Source organism: Rhynchophorus ferrugineus, unplaced genomic scaffold, assembly GCF_030347505.1.
Source record: "Rhynchophorus ferrugineus isolate W39M unplaced genomic scaffold, kcgeb_rfMv2 rfM3, whole genome shotgun sequence".
Lineage (NCBI taxonomy): Eukaryota > Metazoa > Arthropoda > Insecta > Coleoptera > Curculionidae > Rhynchophorus > Rhynchophorus ferrugineus.
This window is the reverse complement of record NW_027472582.1, coordinates 74,532,415-74,551,388: the sequence shown is the minus strand read 5'-3', so window position 1 is coordinate 74,551,388 and position 18,974 is coordinate 74,532,415. Positions and strand designations below refer to the sequence as shown.

The 18,974-nt window shown below is 34.2% G+C and overlaps 1 protein-coding gene across 16 annotated transcripts in view; it reads left to right on the top strand.

Moving 5' to 3' along the window:
• CdGAPr (GTPase-activating protein CdGAPr) overlaps nucleotides 1-18,974 on the top strand; it is a 112,476-nt gene that overhangs the window by 60,703 nt on the left and 32,799 nt on the right. The window contains exon 1 of one of the 16 annotated variants that reach the window (XM_076397675.1): nucleotides 18,749-18,866. The exons of the other annotated variants lie outside the window; for them this stretch is intronic. The gene's annotated coding sequence lies outside the window, so the exon portion shown is untranslated. Of the gene's footprint in view, nucleotides 1-18,748; nucleotides 18,867-18,974 lie in introns of those variants that run through there. 16 annotated transcript variants of the gene reach the window in all.

The window sequence follows — 18,974 nt, the reverse complement described above, 5'->3', positions numbered from 1 at the left end:
TGTTAACCAAAAGTCAAAAAATGTACTATATATTTTTTATTTGCAAATGAAGATGTTCCACTTTTAAGTTCAGTGCTAATTTGCTCTAATGTGCTCTAAGATAAAAAACTATTAATAATAATTTAGTAACCCTAATATTCCTAAGTTATTAGTATTATATGTATTAATAAGTCTACGTTTTCTTTGAAAACAAATATTTGACCACACGTGATACGATTTATTTTAGTTAATATTCAATGATTCTTTGAAGGTCAATAGATATTTTAAAAAAGATGCACAACAAATGAAAAACAACTTGTTTTGCGTAATGATATTTATTGATAATGTATTCTGCAATTTGAAACTATTAGGTGCAGTACTTTACCGTACAAGTGTAATATGTAATCAGTATTTGATACAGAGTTGAATAGAATTCATTCTTTGATTGTAAATAAACAAATACCTTTAAAACTAAATACCATACCTAATTTGTTATCTTAAAATAATATCGATTTATCTATTTTTAGACGTTTTTATTAGACGCCTTTATTTGTATGTGATCTCCTTTATGTTCGATGGGGTAATTAATTGTAAAGTGTACTTACTAACGTTATATTTAGTGAAGGATACATACAAATAATTATTTATAAATAATAATCAACTTATCGTATTAATATGATTACGGGCTAGAATCACCCTCATCAATCAATCGACTAAAGCTTGAGAAAAGATTAAGAAACAGTATTTTTCCTGTTTATTTATATAATAAATTCATTATTTTACTTCATATAAAACACTAAAATATTCAAAATTTTTATCAAAAATGTGGAAGATTCAATCCTTCAATGGTATTCTCGTAATAGTCAGGGTAAATTTTGATAGATCATCGGAAATTAAATTATTTTTTATATTTGTAGACAAAAGTATAATTTTTTATATGTTGTAAAGTATCCTTTTATCAACAAGGGTTTATCTGGACTGGTTTAACGTGGGCTCCGAACCACGGTCCTCGGCATTAAGCTTACCGACCGACGAGTGACCAAATTAGAAATCATCCCAGAAGACATCCGGCCTTCCTTGTCGGATTTTGGACTCTTGCCTAAAGACAATCACAAATATTAAACCATCACAACCATGCCCCAGCAGGATTCGAACCCGCGACTATCGCAACAGTAATAAGACCGTCCTGTCGCCTTTGCCACTGCTCCAACCAAGCCGGCAAGGAGAATAAAATTTGAATTTTTAGCCTAGCTATTTGCTATTTTGTTATATGTAGAGTTTTAAAATTAGTTGTAATCTGTTGTGTAGCTATGCTAGTGTAGTATTTTAAAGTAGTTTGCAGTTGTTTTTGAGAAATAGGGTCCACTAGCTTCAACAATATTTTAATCCTATTGACTTAAACCGTTGAAAAATGATTTTGAAATTCTATGAACTTTTAAAGGTTTATAATTTCTTTGTTCTCTAACTATTTTGTTATAAGTCATTAAACTATATTTATTGAAACGCAATATCTATGAATAATAGCAAGTACGTTTAAAAAGAAAGAAAGAAAAAAAACATTGTTTCTTGTATTTTGTAACAGGGACTGAACACAATTAATTAGTGAGGTTGCGAAAGCGACTTTATATAACAAAAATAACACGGCAAACGGCCGATAATAAAAACTGTGTCTACAGTTATTATTCGTAATTAATTAATTCAATAGTAGTTCGGGTTTATGTTGTATTGACATGGATTCTTTCGGTTTTCTGTGTCGAACGTGTCCTGAGTTTAATCTGCGCGGGATATGCGGCTCAAATAATAATTCGGTACTGGTACCCGTAGCATTTTTGTTGTTTACCACAGTCGTTTTTTTTTTTAGGTGACAAGACCTACAAAGCACGATCGACTTTCATTATACGCTGCACCGTATATTTGAATATTAATCGGCAACTAGACATAGTTGTTCGTTGATATTTATTCTATTTTCTCTCAAATTCATATTCAACGTTTCTCTCCTCAATTCCAATAGTAAAATTCATACACAGACATAATTAAGATATTTCGAAGCTAGTGATACGGTCACACGTTCCCTATCCATAATGTCATGATGTTGAATATGATCCAGAATGCTGAATGCTTCTCAATATGCTGTTGTTGAAGCCGCAGGATTTCGAATATTCTGCACTAAATTTCGCCATTCGTCGATCTTGATCCATGTCTTTTTCAGAGCTATTTGCTGCGGTTTCCACTCAAAATGTCGATTTCGTTAAATGAATTGCTTAAAGTTGGACATTCTCAGTTAGACTTTTATTTTGTTCCATAAATAAAATATATTAAACTATAAATTAATATTAATAAGAATATATAACAGATAATATAAGTTATAACAAAATAATGAAAGGAAAAAATGGGTCTAAAAACAACTTTAAAAAAAAGTAATTTGACTATCGTTTCATTATTTTGTATGGTGTTAAGGACTGTCACAGTCGTACTAAACTAAAATTAGAGAGTAATAGTGCTATGAATCTCATATTTCAGTTATGAAGTGAGTTTATGTCCAAAAATCAATCAGGAAAGATGTTAGCATCAATTCTTTATATAAATACAAAAGGAACTTTGTTCGTAGATTACTTTTAAACTAGTAATACAATAAGGTCAAAGAACTATTATCCTTAAAATACGTGAAAAAAAAATACCAAAAATGCACATCTCAAAAAATATATACGAGTATAGAGATTGTTCACCTAACAAAGAGAAATCTTAGCTCAAGGTTAGAACAACTGCACTAAATACTATAGTGAAGGAGAAAACTTATTGAACGATCTAGTGCACGATGAATTAATCAATCCAGAAAATGTAGTGTGTACAACAAAACTTATTGAACAATCTAGTGCATGATGAACGAACAAATGGAAGAAAAAAATGTAATGGAACGACAAAACTTGTTGAACGATCTGGTACATTAAAAGCCCATCTAACTGAGTGAAATTGATGTTTAAGAATCGATACGTAAATAAAGAATATCTGAAATGCAATTTTGAAATAACAATACAAAGGTCGTCTTCGAACGGACCTCCGTAATTGAACGACCCACATTTACTTCCAGGAAACGGTAACGTTTCGTTCTTTAAGACTATGCAAACAAAAACTTCCCAAATCGTCTCTCGTTTGTACACCCACATGTTTTCGCTCTCTGAATGTACGCTAGACTAATTTTTCTACAAGACACTTCCTACCTGTACCAGCTTATAATAGGTTCAAATAAATATTATTAATGGGATAATAATAATATCACGTTTGTAAAGCACATTATACGTTTTCATATTAATAATATCCCATAAATAAAGACGAACAGGGCGACAAAAGATCAAAACTTGTAAATCAAGCGGTTTTGTTTTGTGGTCATCCCAATTAGGTGTTTCATTGTACCTTAAAATTCTTCTTGCCTTATCCGGTGATGAGCCAAACCAAAAATCAATTCCGTCTATTGTTATCGAAACAGTAAATATTATCTATTTAAAAATACAGATCTTTAGAAGAGATTACGATTACAACTCAAATTGCACTAAGTGTCAGCCATTATACACTTCCAATAGAAAGTTTGGTTGTTGTCCTTCTTATCACTTAAACATTGTGCCTCGAGATAATGGTACATTCATCTACTTATAACAATTTTAAATAATAAAAATTTGGAATATAAAAATAAAAATTTGAATTTGCCACGTTGTCAGATCTTTTAAATTATATATATAGTTCAAGAATATTATATAAATTTTAAATTCATTGTCAATTTATTGATACAAATAAATAGGTAAATTAAAACTCTATTGAAGGTTCCCTACTCTGTATATACATAGATACGAAACCGTTATAAGTATGGGAATATTTAGGAAATAAAAATTCGTTTTTGTCACGTTGCCAGTTCTTTTAAATTATATGTATAGATCAAGAATACTATACACACTGTAAATTCAAGTTCGAATTATTGGTTACAAATAAATGTGTAAATTAAAGCGGGAACTCTACTGAAGGTTCCATCACCCTGTATATGCATGAATGCGAAACGGTTATAAATATGGGAATATAAAAATACATGACACATATAGAACCCAGTGACCTTATTAGCGCCAAAGGTTGCCTCCGTGGCGAAAAAGCCGGTCTGGTCCAGAAAACGATTTAAAAATATCGTTTTTAGCGTACACGGTATTTTTCGGATCCCCCTGGAACGCCGGCAGATGAATATTTTGCAACCCGTTGCCTCCGAAGTTATTTTCGACTAGACATGCTCCGCATAGCTTCCTTATTGTTGGCAAAATAAAGCTAAAAGGCACCCGCGGCAAATGAGGAATTAACTCTAGAACGTCGAGATGAATCTAAACAATTTCATTGTCGGAATATTCGACATGGTTTGGGATATATATATATATATATATATATATATATATATTTTTTTTTTTCTTTAAAATACTCCACTATTTAACATGTTTGTTATTTCGTTTCTTTCTTTCTAGTTGTTGGACCTTTATATGAGAAATTTCTCAACAATTTCAGATTCAAAAAGACGCGAATTCAGTTCAAATTCGACATGCCCCCTTTTCTACTGTCAAATATATCCAAGTGAAGATTAGTAACAGGTCAATTCAAAAGTCCCCGGCCTACCATAGTAAAACACGTTTTTTTTGGTAAAATTAGTTTTTTTTTTATTCAACATAATTCCCTTTAAGGGTGATACACTGATTATAGCGACCCTCCAACTTTTCGATGCCATTTTTTGTAGTACGATTTATCCTTTGCTTCAAAATAGGCCTCAGTTTCTTTCTTTTGAGATCTGACAACAGGAAATAGTCGCTGGCTGCTAGATCTGGAGAATACGGTGGATGAGGAAGCAATTCGAAGCCCAGTTCATGGAATTTTGACATGGTGCATTGTCTTGGTGAAGCAGCACTTTTTTTTTCTTCAAATGCTGCCGTTTTTCGGCGATTTCGTCCTTCTAATGCTATATAATAATGGCTATTGATGGTCCTTCCTTTTTCAAGGTAGTCTTGAAAATTGTTCCATACGCATGCCAAAATACAGGTGCCATAACCTTGCCAGCCGACTGTTGCGTTTTCCCGCGCTTTGGAGCGGGTTCATCGTGTGCAGAAGTGATGAAGCCATTCAGGTTTATTACGCTTGATTATCTTCAAATACTGCTCCGAATTATCAACGCGTCGTTGTTTTTGGTCAAAAGTGAGCTCGCGCGGCACCCACTCTGCACAGAGCTTTCTTATACCCAAATATTTGTGAATGATATAATGTACACGTTCAGTTGATATCTTTAGAGTGTCTGCTATTTCATTCAGTTTCAGTTTACGGTCGTTCAAAATGATTTTGTAGATTTTTTTAATGTTTTCGTCGGTAACAACCTCTTTTGGGCGTCCACCGTCTTCGGTGCTTATTTCACCACGTCTAAACTTAGCATACCAATCCTTAATGGTTGATTTTTCTGGAGCAGTGCCCGGAAACTCGGCATCAAGCCAAGTTTTTGCTTCAACTGTATTGTATCCCTTCAAAAGGCAATATTTTCGCAAGGCGCGAAATTCCTTTTTATCCATTTTTCACAATAACAAAAGTTGCTTCACTCAAACTGCTATAATTCACAAACTAATGATCCGACAGCTGTCAAATTTATACACGCATCTTTTGAGGGTCAGGGCTAACTAAAAAACATATGGATTTCTAGTAGCGCCATCTATGTGTCAGGCCGAGGACTTTTCAATTGACCTGTTATATATATGAAAACTCCCTTTTATTTTAATTATTTAAAATGTCCCACTTGTTGAATCTACGATCAACTACGATGCTTATAACTCAAATATCAGCAGACTCTATTACGCACGCAACGTCAATCTGCCTTCTATTGTCTGGAACCGTAAGTTACTCGGTTCCAGACAATTGAATACTGTCCATTTACCAATTATTTATTACATACATGAAACACTAATCTGCTGTTTATACTTTTGTTGTTATGTTTATTATTAAATAATCAAACCCATCAAGAGTTAATTCAATCTATTATTCTTATCAAAGTAGTTTCAATTTTAGATAGATTTTACAATGTCGGACAATCCAAATAATGTAAATTTCGAAATTTTACAAAATCACAAAATTTTAACCGTTTTTTCTCCTTGGCTCTAAGAGTAAATAGGGATTTTAGTATAAAGATCGCTGCTTTTCTCTATAATCCACAAATTTTGTTCGTTTTTTAACTTCTGACATATAAGTACTGTATTCTTTCTGTAATTTTTATTTTCATCCCCTTTGTATGTGCTTGAAAAACTGATCCACTTTATTCTTTTTCAGGTTTAATTTAATAGTGGAAGCTTTTTATATTTGCATAAAAATAATTTTATTATATAGAGTTTTAAGTTATTTATTTTGTTTTTATGTAAATATGAAACTGTATTTAAAAAAAAATAATGGAAAAACGTAAAGGCAACGTACTATATGTATATCATTCACAGTTACAAGATGATGTAAAAGGAATTATCTAATAATTCAGATCTACTGTTTGAGGTGTTATTTGGTTATATGTACGCAATAACAATAATGTCGATATGATTAAAAACCCATTTAGACTCTTAAACCCATAGATCTAAAATTATCTTATTTAAGAATCATACGAACGACTAAAAGTAATTTAAAAAAAAAACTGTTATCTCTAAATTGTTAAAAACATTATGTCCTACGACACTATTACTTCTTCTTCGGATGCCCAATAGTAAAACATTATCGCTTACCAAAACTGGTCTTGCAATAATAATTTATATAGTAATTAACCCAACCATAAACACCATAGTTATCATTGAATATATATTTTAATAACTTCTATAAAAGTCACGAAAAAACCATTAATTCCCTCAACCATAAGGAATCGCGCTCAGCCTTTGAAGATATTATTATTTACGATCATTAGCAACGTTAATGTTTTTCAATTTTATCTTTACAGTTATTGTGTTTCAATATATTTTGTTAAATATACTGTTTCTACCGGTATGAAAATTACCTTAATTTATTAAAATATAATAAAAAATAATTGTTTTGTTTATTATTTATCAATCTCTTAATATAGTGATAATGTAGGATCTGGTAGGCTGGTTTAAATCAATTTTCTCCATTATATTTAGTGTCTGTAATGTTGTATACTATGCGACGTCGTACAATACATAATTCTGACAACATTGCTGGTAAAGCAACCTAGAACTGTGCATTCTAAATGCTACATAATTGTTTAATTAGCAGAAGTTCTGTCTTTTATATAAGAAACCGTTAATGCATTCCAATGCCATATTTTGGAGGTACCTTGAAGTAGAAAACGTCAAATTCTCAAGTAGAATTGTTATTTTGTTCCTTTTTGATATGTTTATTTTTTTATGTTTTATGTTTTCCGAAACAATTATTTGTACAACTACATTTAAATTCGAGACGTCAATAAGTAACAACTGATTTCCCTGATAGAAGGTCGCCATAATGATTAGCATAACAATCTTTAGCTTAAACCGAATTTCTCTACCAGTATTTCTGTGATAAAATATATTTTTTAACTTCCATCATAAATTCCAATTTTGCCTACAGGAATAATCTCTAAAACCGATCTAAAAATTACGGAAGATTGTCTGTCTATAGCCGCTTATATAAACAAGCGGAATTGCCAAATTTGGGGTGAGAACAATCCTCCGGAAGTTCTTCAGGCATCGTTGCATCTTCAAAGTTTACATTGTAAATCATGGTTAATATGACAGTAAATCAGTAACAGAAATATGAAGCGATCTTTGTTTATTTTTCTCCAGAAAGCAACATTGGTTCTTAAAATTCTAATACCACGAGAAAATATATTTACAAATAAAGCATCAAATACAATACTCAGAATTGCGAATGATAATGATAAATTTCAATATGGTAAAAACTTTTTAAAAAAAACATGTAAGAATCACAGTTTATTCCGATACTATTTGCGATAGGCAACGAATAAAACCACTTGACACAAATGAAATGGAATCGATAGAGTTAAAAATAGATCGTCGATTTCATGGCTACTTCATCAGCTTGATGGCGTTATATAATCGCGAAACATATAACATCACTTTATATCTGTTTCTCCAATATAGTCCGTTCGCAATTAGAGCGATTAATTCTGTAGCTCCTCTACGTAATTGAAAAATGCTTCTGTATAATTATTATGTAATATTCGGTGTGAAATAATAATCTACGTTTTTTATGTAGTAACGTTTTACGATAATAGATATTTGGGAGCAAGAAAAAGACTTAATTTTTTCATTAGAATTAGAAACTTTTGACGTAGTTAACACATAGGCTGAAAGTCTCGGGCGTAACAAAGAAAATGTGTTTTTTTGTTCGAAATTTGCTTTATTCATCAACATAATCTCCATCAAGAGCCTTACTGGAATAATTCCAGTGCCACTCTAACATTTCAATATCACTTTTGTAGAACTATTTAACTTTTGCCTCAAAATAGTCATCAGTTTCAGCGATAACCTCTTCATTCAAGCGAAATTTCTTAGCGGTGTGAACTTTTTTGAGATCTGGGAACAGCCAGTAGTCATGTGAGAGCAATTCGAACTTCAATTCATGTAGTTTTGCCATTGTTTTGTTGTTGTTGATTGACTTGTGCCACCATACGCAGTCGTTGCTATGCAATTTCGATCTTCAAACTCTCCAATAACATTATATAATATTTATTGTTGATGGTATTTTCCTTCGATGGTAGTCGATTAATATTACACCACGCACATCCCAAAATACGGAGGCCACAACCTTTTAAACCGATTGTTATGCTTTCGGGCGCTTTGGACGAGGTTCACCAGTTGCTGTCCATTCAGATAACGATCATTTTGATTCTGGAGTGAAGTGATGGATCCATGTTTCATTCATTATCACATATCGACGTAAAAATTCCGGTTTGGTACGTTTAAACATAGCCAAACACTGCTCAGAATCATTAACACGTTCTTGTTTTTCGGCAACAGTGAGCAAACGCGACACCCACGTTGAACAGAGCGTACTGATAGTCATCCTGGCCCATACAATATGAAATCAACACTTTTTTTTATATCTTTACGATGTTAGCTAACTCACGCAACTTCACTTTTCGATCAAAACGATTTTTTTAATGTTTTCTGATGTTAACACCTCATTTGGACGACCACTGCGTTCTGCATCATCGGTGTCCACCACATTTGAAGTTAACAAACCAACGTTTTATTTTCATTTCTGATAGACCTATAATACTTGTCAACTTCTGTTACCACTATCTATTTTTTAAAATATGATTTTGCAAAATTCCATACTAATCTTTTCCTACAACATAAAAACATAGTTCGGAATCAATAACAATTTATTGTTTTATTACCACATTTTAATCTTACACCATTCCAAAAGCCATCTTATCTGATCCGAGATGACAAAATACAAACATTTCATCATCGTTTTTTAATAATAAGGCACCGCGTAACTAGCGTCATTAGCGACAAATCGATTTTCGATGCTTTCAGCTCTTTTCATGCTTTTTCAATTTATTTTTCAGTTTACACAATTTTCGGGGTTATTCTTCTGCGAGTTCTGCTTGTTTAGTTGCAATTTCGCACTGTAACAGTTGCAAAAAAAGCGATTGTGTGGGATAATAACGACCGGCGGACAACTCTGCGTCCAGGTCAACGATTGGGTGGTGATTCTCGGAATCGGTAAGATCATCAGCTGGCGTCCTCCGAAGGTTTTGCTACCTAAACCGATTTACCGTCGTTGGAAAATACACACATTCTGCTTAAGTAGAACAATGGTTGTATTGTCCATCGGTAGCCAATACTAATCAGAAGGAGCAAGGTCTGAAGAATATGGCGTGGGGTAGCACTTCCCATTTTAATGTTTCCAAGTATGTTTTCACCTATTTTGCAACATATAGTCGAACGTTGTCATTCAGAAGATTTACATTGTTATGTCTTTGCTCGAATTCCGGTTATTTTTCGCGCAGTGCTCGGCGCAGAAGCATCAATTGTAGTCGATAGCGATCCCCATTGGTTGCCTTCAAATCCTCGTCTTCAATTTTTTTGGCTGTTCAGAGACGCTCTTTGTTTTCGGTGTTAAAATGGTCACAACAGGCCAATTGAAAAGTCCCCGACCTGACACATAGATGGCGCTACTAGAATTAAATCCATATGTTTTTTACTTAGCCCTAACCCTGAAAAGATGCGTGTATAAATTTGACAGCTGTCGGATCATTAGTTTGTGAATTATAGCATTTTGAGTGAAGCAACTTTTGTTATTGTGAAAAAGTTGATAAAAGGGAATTTCGCGTGTTGATAAAATATTGCTTTTTGAAGGGATTAAATGCAGTTGAAGCAAAAACTTGGCTTGATGCCGAGTTTCCGGACACTGCCCCAGGAAAATCAACCATCAAGGATTGGTATGCTAGGTTTAGACGTGTTGAAATGAGCACCGATAACGGTGAACGCAGTAGACGCCCAAAAGATGTTGTTACCGATGAAAACATTTAAAAAATCCACAAAATGATTTTGAAGGACCGTAAATTGAAATTTAATGAAATAGCACACTCAAAAGATATCAACTGAACGTGTACATCATATCACTCACGAATATTTGGGTATGAGAAAGCTCTGTGCAAAGTGGGTCACGCGCGAGCTCACTTTTACCAAAAACAACGACAAGTTGATGATTCGGAGCAGTGTTTGAAGATAATCAAGCGTAATAAACCCGAGTTTTTGCGTCGATATGTGACAATGGATGAAATATGGCTTACTCATTCACTCATTTCACTCCGAAGTCCAATCGACAGTCATCCGAGTGGACTGCACACAATAAACCCGCTCCAAAGCGTGGGAAAACACAACAGTCAGCTGGCAAGGTTATGGCGTCTGTATTTTGGGATGCGCATGGAATAGTTTTCATTGATTACCTTGAAAAAAGAAGGACCATCGAAACAGCGACTATTACATAGCGTTATTGGACCGTTTGAATGACGAAATCGCCGAAAAACAGCCGCATTTAAAGAAAAAGAAAGTACTGCTTCACCAAGACAATGCACCGTGTCCCAAGTCAGTAAAAACGATGGCACAAATCCATGAATTGGGCTTTGAATTGCTTCCTTATTCATCGTAATCTCCAAATCTATCCCCCAGCGACTATTTCCTATTCTCAGATCTCCAAAAATGCTCGCTGGGAAGACAAGTCGTACTACAATAATGATATCGAAAAGTTGGAGGGTCGCTATAATCAGTGTATCACCCTTGAAGGGAATTATATTGAATAAAAAAAACTAATTTTGCCAAAAAAATGTGTTTTACTATGATATGCCGGGGACTTTTCAATTGACCTGTTAACAGTAACCTGTAACTTCTCACAAATGTAGACGTTGACCAAATGATATACTTAAAGTGAGGCCTTTCAATTAGGCTTCAACATGAAGCTGATTATAAATGTACCCTATGCGGTTTTATACACATTAAATACATCTGTTTTAAATTCTTTAAATTCATTTATAAGCCATATAATAGATACTCTTAAATTACTGAAAACATAACTAAAACAAGAATTTATTTATTACCCATTCGAAAGATTCCATTAAAATTAATTCACAATCCTCAATTTTAAAAATGTGGGTCAAAGAAAAATTTGTGTTTATTAATGAAAATAAGTAATAGATTCACACACACACACACACAATGAAAAGCAAAAATAATTAATTAATATGTTTCTTTATAAAATAATCAAGGATATAATTAAAATAAAGCTGATCATTTTATTAACATAACCATGTATATATTTACATATATTTTCTGGTCTTAAGCATGTTTACTAACTTGTTACATAACATTCCATCGTAGTCAAAGCAGTTATCTGTCATTTTATTGTTTCTGATTACCTCATTAAAATAAAATATCCGATTAATTTGATAGGAATAAGAGAGTGTCTCACAATATTTTAATCTTTATCCTAAATGATGTCTTTTATCTTTATCGGAGAGATAAAAATGTTTGTCACTTTTTCCAATCTGAGATATTTCTTCATTTTCAGGTTTTATAGTGATTATAAAGAATTTTGCGTTGAATTATGTCACAATATTGTAATTATATAGAATCTGTAGTTTTTGAGTTATACAATGAAACGTTTATTTTCAGAAATTTTGTAGATTATTGTTTATGCCAGATCTCTTAAAAAATATAAGTTGTGTAGTGATTTATCATAGCTCCTTCGTGTCACATGTCTAGATATCTCTAAAGACAGATTCTGCCGAAATTTAACTTGGATTCTCATTTTTCTTTGACTCCAAAATACATATATTTTAAGGTGTTTATCTTTATCTGAGAGAAAAAAAGATAAAAAAGCCACTTTTTCCATATATATATATATATATATATATATATATATATATATATATATATATATATATATATATATATATATATATATATATATATATATATATATATATATATATATATAGTATATATAGACTATATATATATATATATATATATATATATATATATATATATAGTACTATTTTCAGTATTTTTGCTATAATTTTCGTTCAAATAAGCTCAAATTACTGAATATTACAGAGATTATAAGGAATTTTACGACAAATCAAATAGTGGTATAATAATATTTATAGCTCCTTTGTGTCACATGTCTAGATATCTCTACAGACAAATTCTGCAGAAATTTAACTTGGATTCTCATTTTTTTTTGACTCCAAAATACATATATTTTAAGGTATCTTTATCTGAGAGATAGAAGTGTCCTTGAAATATCGTAGGTTACTGAAAATTACAGGGATTATAAAGAATATTACGTAGAATCAGATACCTTTGAAAATATATATATTACAGAAATTTAACACGGATTTCAGTTTTTTCCCGCCAAAATACATATATTTTGAGACCTTTATCTTCATCCGAGAGATAACCCTTTTTGGTACTTTTTTCAGTCATAAAATGTAATGTAAATTAAAGGAAATGGTAACTGAGAATCTTCTTTTAGGTGGGAAAGAGATATGAGATTGTATCCAAAGTTGTAAAGAAAAGTACGGAAACGATAAATAATAATCATTTTGCTTTTTACATCCATTACTTGTACTTGGCATCATCTCATTCCATAATGTTATCTTTAAACGATAAAAAATATATTGAGCATTAAATTTAGTTTATATAAGTTTTATTTCATTTTAGATTTCTATCGATCACAAAAAAAACAATACCGAAATTATTTTATTGCCATCCTATAATATCGGACACAGTAAGAGATAATATATATAAAATAAAACATAAAGAAATAAACATTTTCATAACATAATTTTTTTTAATGAATTTAACGTTCTTCAATAATCAAGTTGGCCATGTTTAACACGCTATCAATTTACATCTAAACGATTCGATGGCATTCATTTATTTACTTAATAATTATCCGGCGGCACGTTAAATATTTACAACAACAATAAATTAGTTTAAACAATCTCACACTCAATCCGATACAGATATTAACAAAAAAAGTGGATCCTTTAATCTAAATAAGCAAACTCGTTGGATCCGACGCACTCGGCATATGTTTCCAGATAAAATTTATTGCGAAGGCGACTTTTGGTCCAATTAACACGCCACTTGGCCGGAGATATTCAAAATAAACAAAGTTTCACTGGGGAGATGCTTCGGTAGCCGTTCGATCTTTTTTTTTTCACTCGAAAACGCTCCCAATATTTAACTGGGAATAAGATTTCTTTCGTTGGATTTAGTTACTTATTTTGTTTACATTAGCAGTTATAGGGAGTGTTTTTATTTAAAAAGAACACGGCATACATATTACAACTAGTTATTAGCTATAATAATAGTATATCTAAAGTACTAGTGAACTCACGTAATTTCAATTTATTATGTCAAGACCTAGCAATGTTGCCGCATTTAACTTTGACATTTCACACATTTTAGTTTGTTGTAGCTCTGATAAGAGGTCACTTCAAAAGCCCCCGGCCTGAGATATAGATGGCGCTACTAGAATTAAATCTATATATTTTTTAGTTAGCCCTAACCCTCAAAAGATGCGTGTATAAATTTGACGGCTGTCGACGAATTCGCCTAAAAACGGCCACATTTGAAGAAAAAGAAAGTGCTGCTTCACCATGACAATGCGCCGTGTCACACGATGGCAAAAATCCATGAATTTGGCTTCAAATTGCTTCTTCATCCACCGTATTCTCCAGATCTAGACCCCAGCGACTATTTCCTGTTCTCAGATCTCAAAAGAATGCTCGCTGGGAAGAAATTTTCGTCGAATGAAGAGGTGATCGCCGAATCTGAGGCCTATTTGGAAGCAAAGGACAAATCGTACTACAAAACTGGTATCGGAAAGTTGGAGGGTGGCTATAATAGAATTTAAAAAACTAATTTTGCCAAAAAAATGTATTTTGCTATGGTAGGCCGGGGACTTTTCAATTGGCCTGTTATTTATTACGGTAATGCATTGATTTTTTAAAATATTTTAAAGTCTTCCTTTTACCAACGAGGGTTTGTTTGGACTGGACTTATAGTTCAACGTGGGCTACGAACAACAGCCCCCACCATTAAGTCCGGTCTTACCCAGCCTGGTTACTGGCGTGATTATTTTCCTTGTCGGAGTTTACACTCTTGTCTAGGTCAATCACAAACATAAATATACGACCATACCCCAGCAGGATTCGACAGGAACGAACAGGACGAGCAGGAACAGTAGGAGGGCCGTCCTGTCGCCTTTACCACTGTGCCAACCAAGCCGGCATTACATTAATTGATTAAGTTTAAATTTAAAATAATCTATTCATTGGAATTATTGTATTTGTTTCCACGATTGTACTGTTTTTTACTCTTCGATCACGAATATACCGTTTAATTTGAATGTGAACAAGTCCATTCCCACTGGACTCTAATGGCTTTTATGTGTACTGCTAATCCCGTTAGTCGTCGCTTCCAAAATGGTTATTGTTGGATTGAGGTTGCTAATGAATTCGAAAGTATCTCGGAATGAATCAGCCCATAAACACTAGAACAACTAATAACCGTTTTAAATTCTCAATGGTTCCCATTGTAACTACCCACTTAACCTCTGGTTAAATGCTTAAAACATAAACGGTTATGTTTAAATAGTTCCGTCTAGTTTTTTTTTTCGCTCGTGATATAAATATTGATATAGCTGGATATGTAGAAAATTATTGTGTTGGTTTTGCGTCACTTGTCCTTTAAGTAGATGTGATGATTCAGTTAGTAACACAAATCAACGATAAAATGTTTGTAAAAAATTCTTAAATCAATTTACGTAACTATAAAAAATATAGAACAGCCTTGATAGCACTTGATAGGAAAATTAATAAATAGATGTAAAAAGGCTAAAGAGTACCGAAATAATAGCATAACCATCAGTTAGGAATTGTGAGAGGTGCAGTGGTAAAGGCGAAAGGACGGTTCTCCTACTGTTGCGATAGTCGCGGGGTGGAATCCTGCTGGGGTATGGTCGTATATTTATGTTTGTGATTGACCCAGACAAGAGTGTAAAATCCAACAAACAAAATGATCCCAGTCACGCCAGTAACCAGGCTGGGTAAGACCGGCTGTCTGCTGGGATGATTTCGAAGTTGGTTGGTTGGAATAATCTTTTTGGAATCCATTAGATTTTATATAAAATGTTCTTTTCGTTTTCAAAATTTGTCTTATGGAACTTTGTTTTTTGTACCAATGTTGATAATATTCTTTGCTATTCCACGTACCTATTAAAAATGGAAGCTGTAAATCTATTTTGTTAAGCAAGGAGTGAATGGAAATAACTTTTAAATTTCTAAAAATGCATGCTCTGTAATGATCTTTTATCTTTTTTATGTAATAACCCACATTTCAAACTTGTTTTGATTGAAAAAATTAGGAAGATGGAACTGGAACAGATGTAGCTAGGCTTAAGTATGCAATGTTATAATTTCACACATGTCATTTTACTGCCATCAAACTTCAAAGCTATACATTATTTATTCTGCGAAGGTAACATCGTCATAGATATATACCCCTTAGAAAATGTTAAGTTTCGTGCCTGAAAACGTGCTTTTGCGGCACACATTATCTTTATTATTTAATCAGAAGGAAAAAAACCGCTGAAAGTCATCGTTTGTTGGTAGAAACTTACGGTAAGCATGCTCTAGCCGTAAAGACATGTATTTCGAAAGTTCAAAAGTGGTGATCTCGATGTACAAGAGAAAGAACGTTCTGGCGGACCGAAAAAGTTTGAAGATGTGAAACTGCAAGAGTTTTCGGATGAAGACTCAAACTAAACTCAAAAGCAATTGGCAGAAGCGTTAAATGTGGCCCAAGAAACAATTAGTGACCGATTACGAGCAGTGGGGAAAGTCCAAAAGATGGAAAGATGGCTGCCACATCAATTGAATGACAGGCAACTGGAAAATCGAAATATCGCCTATGAAATACTCTTCCAAAGTATGATCGGATTTATTTTGAAATCCTAAGCGCAAAAAATCATGGTTATCTCTTGGCGAAGCCGGCCGATCGACTCTAAGAACAAATCGTTTTGATTGCAAGACAATGCTCTCGGTGTTTGATTGGATCAGAGTGGCGTGGTGTATTACGAATTGTTGAAACTTGATGCAATACTTAATAGTGATCGCTACCGACAACAAATGATGAATTTGAACGATACATTGCTCGAAAAACGCCCAGAATGAGCCCGAAGATACGATATAGTGATTTTACAGCACTATAACGCGCCCTCTCATAAAGGAAACCCAATCAGTGAAGCGCCGTCCAACTATCACCCTTTCGCATCAATGAGACACGCGATTACAGAGCGGTGCTTCACCAATTTCGAGAAAGTTAGAAAATGGCTCGATGAATGGCTTTACTCAAAGAACAAACAGTTTTTTTGGAGTGGCATCCATAAATCGCCTGAAAGATAGTGTAGGAATGTTCGTCGGGTCGGTCGGTCGGTCGAAACGTGTGGCTGCCGCTGCGGTTATCTATCAGAACACTCACTACTATTTTTGGAAGGAATTTGCACGGGAACTAAAAACACTGGTTGAATCAAAGTTGTTTATTTTAACTTGCGATTGATACATGTGGTCGATGGGAGGATTGACAGGATATTAGGTTAAAGTGAAGGAAGTACGGTAGCGCTGTGGAAATGGTACTGTTACAGGGGGACGGTGATAAGAAAAGAGAGCGAGACGTCGTCGTGATGGCCTTTTATACTCCAGAACTGCATGGTACCAATCCACCGGCGTTGCCAACCTTTGTAGTTGTTGATGGTGAATTGGTGGTGGCCTAAAGGGTCGTGGCGGTCGCCACATAACTCCCCTCCTAGTGGAACAGCCGTGGAACGTACCTATATGTGGTGCAAGTTCCGGAATGCACCCGCAATCACGCAAACAAACGCCCGGGGACTGCTGATGAGATGGGGATCCCAACCTAAGCGAGGAGTTTTACGGGATCAGCTGCGATCGGAGCTGTAGCAGGACGTCGTTCGTCTTGAGGCGTTTAGCTTTGTTTGAGGGTACCTGTAAATGTGTTACGTGTCCCGTTTCGTAATGCGGGGGTGCTCATGTGTTGCTGGTATACATGATGGGCTTCTGTGGTTTTCGTCCATCAGGCTAGTCTCGTGGGATGTCGTCGACCACGTGATGTTGATGAGTTCCGTTCCTCGTGCTATCCTTCCATGCACGTGTCAAGCACCTGTCGAGTGGCTTATGTTGAGTTGATTTACCTGTTAGGCACTTTGATCACGTCGGGGTCACCAATTGTAGGAATGTTCGTCGGGTCGGTCGGTCGGTCGAAACGTGTGGCTGCCGCTGCGGTTATCTATCAGAACACTCACTACTATTTTTGGAAGGAATTTGCACGAGAATTGAAAACACTGGTTGAATCAAAGTTGTTTATTTTAACTTGCGATTGATACATGTGGTCGATGGGAGGATTGACAGGATATTAGGTTAAGGTGAAGGAAGTACGGTAGCGCTGTGGAAATGGTACTGTTACAGGGGAACGGTGATAAGAAAAGAGAGCGAGACGTCGTCGTGATGGTCTTTTATACCCTGGAACTGCATGGTACCAATCCACCGGCGTTGCCAACCTTTGTAGTTCTTGATGGTGAATTGGTGGTGGCCTAAAGGGTCGTGGCGGTCGCCACAATAGCAAGATGTATAGAATCAAATGACCAATACTTTGAATAAAACAATTTTTTCCGGTGACTTTCCGGTGCTGTTGGTATTAAACCCAATAACAACTAATTCAATGATAATTATTGAAAAAGTTTTTCCCTTGTTGTATTTATCTGTAGTAGAAACACTTGTTAGCACTACATCTCTAGAATAAAAACGTTCTCAATAATAATCACGCAAATCAACATTTTCTTTTTTTGTTATGGCGACCACTCATTTATCTTCTGTTTCTCCGTCCATTTTAATAGATTCCATTAATATTTTTGAACCATTGTTTCGCGCACCGAAATCGGACTAAAGCCTTTTCCTTATCGCTGCCGATAAAAAACCGTATTGGACATTGTTTAGCTAACCGCAGCACAGGAAGCGTTTTAGTATTCGCGCTACGAATTATATAGCACGCCATCTGAGTCATCGTCGTCATACGGGGGGCAAATTACTGACCATATGAACGTTTTAATGAATCGATACCTGTTTTTATTGGCGTGAACTGTTTCTCTTGTGTTGTGTTTGTTTACGATACTGTGATCTTGTTTTGATTATGTCGGTATTACAGTTGAAATGATGGTTTAACTTGGATTATGACGTTCGTCCATCGATCGATGTCAATATTTATCCGCTCAACATTTGGATTATACAAACGGATTGTAAGGTGCGTTCCAGTGTAAATAGTCTTATTATTTCACGAAACCAATTTATTATCTCCTTGATTGAAATTCTGTGAAAAAAAAAAGACAATACCAACTTTGTACGAGGACTT